The sequence below is a fragment of the Lissotriton vulgaris genome, chromosome 1_1 (genome assembly GCF_964263255.1).
Source record: "Lissotriton vulgaris chromosome 1_1, aLisVul1.2, whole genome shotgun sequence".
Taxonomy (NCBI): Eukaryota; Metazoa; Chordata; class Amphibia; order Caudata; family Salamandridae; genus Lissotriton; species Lissotriton vulgaris.
Genome location: NC_141685.1, coordinates 702623095 through 702625460, shown reverse-complemented (window position 1 = coordinate 702625460; position 2366 = coordinate 702623095). Strand labels below are relative to the sequence as shown.

The 2366-nt window shown below is 40.0% G+C and overlaps 1 long non-coding RNA gene across 2 annotated transcripts; it reads right to left on the bottom strand.

The window, feature by feature from the left end:
* Window positions 1–238: 238 nt before the first annotated feature.
* Window positions 239–1696, bottom strand: LOC147747669 (uncharacterized). 2 transcript variants are annotated; one of them, XR_015299682.1, is made up of 4 exons: window positions 1585–1696; window positions 1345–1454; window positions 1130–1232; window positions 239–666 (listed from the first exon to the last, which is right to left on the bottom strand). It is a non-coding gene; the product is annotated as an uncharacterized LOC147747669 (long non-coding RNA). The 2 variants fall into 2 exon arrangements; XR_015299683.1 differs by lacking the exon at window positions 1130–1232.
* Between the last annotated feature and the right edge of the window lie 670 nt (window positions 1697–2366).

Sequence of the window (2366 nt, the reverse complement as noted above, 5' to 3'; positions counted from 1 at the left end):
TTAAGTAGATTACTTTTTGCCAAAAGCAAATTCAATTTAGAAAAAGTTAACTCGAAAATAAATAGAGTTCTGAAGTTAGAATTTTTGTTTGAAAAGTGAAGGTCGAGTTCCCAAACTGGAAACAGTCTGCCCTGATAGATGCAGGTTAGCGGCTCACAAGGAGTCCAGAGGATTCAAATTAACAACATTGAGCTCACCACAATACAAAATCAGGCCACACGATTGATCAGACTACATATAGAAAAATATATATTTTTATTCTCATTTTAGTATATAGTTTTGTAGTGCATCAAAAATGTAAATAACAATACAATTTGTAACATTTCACATTTCACAAGGTTCCATAACAACCCCACCTCACCCTCTCAACAATCATCTAACATCATCCTTTCTCTTCACTTATACCTCCTCTCACATTCACACAACTAACCACACGAAACACAGTTCATACAACATCCTCATCATCAATTAACAGAGTGATACATTTAGGGACCCAAGAGGTTCTTTTTGGCACGAGGCCGGAGACCCCAGATCAAACTAGAAGGATCCGAAAAGACAACGCCAACGCGCATTTCGGTGCTTGGCCCGATCTTATGGCTGCACCTTCATCAGGGCTTTTGCGTCGGTGGGGTGGGGTAGAACAAAACAATCAAACCAGTGGCCAATCTGTGGTATATAAAAAACACGTTTTTACAATTTACATCATGGAGACACATTATATTGACAACTTTTCTGTATTCTTCTAGTTCCATGATTTGCAATGGATTAAAATTTAATTGATAGAGACATGCGAACATGAGAGATTTATAATTTCAAAAATACATCCTAGTACAAACATTTGGATTGTGAACGTAGTGAGCTCAGAAGTTGTTCATACATAGTAGATAAAAATGATTAACAGGAAAATTCACACATTGGGCGAACAAAAGAAAAACTCCTTAGTCACAAACACTCGTACATTCACACAGGTGCCATGAATCTCACATTCTAAACAGCTCATACTTCTCAGTCATATTGGTGTAGGTTTTTTCTGGATCTGTACAAGTCCCTACAGCGAGCATGGCTGCACTTTTCTAAGAGTGGACAACTCTTCCCATCGTTTAGTCCAAATACTATATAAAAGATTTACCTAAAAATTGGGCCGGTCTAGGCCATCAGGGGAATATCTCTTAAACAGAAATCCCGGTTTCAACGTTTATGGAGAAAGATACAAACGTGCATCAGGTGTACACCTACGGAGTAAGGATAAAATATCAACACTAGAGCGATGTTGCAAGGGAGAACAAGTTCAAGTTCGCCTTGTCAGTCTGTAAGAGCTTTGCGTAGAGTCCGCTAAATACTCACCTAATTAAGGGTTCCTTTCCAGACAGTGGCTCAGATACGGAAAGCTAATTCCAAGTATGTGGACCTCCGCAATTCAAAAAGGCCAGTCTCCAGGCAATAGTCAAGAGCTGCTGAATAAGGAAATAGGATCCAAAAGGGCCCAAACGGAACATACAACAGGGGAACTAAATAGGTTCGCACCAGAAGGTATAATTCGAAAACCTATTATTTGACAATAGATTATTAGTGACTAATAATTACCGTGTGTGCGCCCAACAAGATGTCACACGATCACAGGGACTCGTAGGCAAATGTCCGAGGCATAGTCTTCCGGAGCAATAATACTCAGTTCCTATCAATGGTCGAACACTGCTGAATAAGAGAAAAAATTCCATGGGAGTTCAAGCAGGACACGCAGCATGGATGCTATGTAATTTCAAACTGATTTGAGCGCCTATTCCTAAACAAGAGATTAATCGTGACTAATAATTACCATGTATACAGCCAACCAGAGGTCACGTGATCGCAGGGGCTTGTTACACGGGCTCGTCAGCAAAATTCCGGGGCAATGTTCGCAGGTACCCAGATATTCAGTTTCAATTTTGACAGTTATTGTATAAATACTGAAAAAAACGGAACCAACGTAGAACCGACCATTATCAAGAGTTCCGGCTAAACATGATTCCAAAATATTTAATCAAACGGATGATTTTGAGCTAAGGTACGGTCTATATCGGCCTCAAAAGAGAGACGGGCAGCTCAGGAAGATTAAACAAGGGGCCCTGCTGGACAGATGGTCATAGAAAATTAATGCATGAAAGGGAAAAACAACAAGGTTTGAGCCCAGCCGCTCAAGGTTAATGAAACAAAGAAATAAAGCTGCCAGGCCGAGAGTATTGGGTGTACGAAGGCCGTAGGGACTAGGAATACCAAGGCATAATTTATTTATTTATTTATTTTTGACACTTGTAAAGCGCTACTTATACCCTTAGGCGTCAAGGCGCTAAAACCATTATTGAAAGGGTGGGAAGAAAAGAATAGAC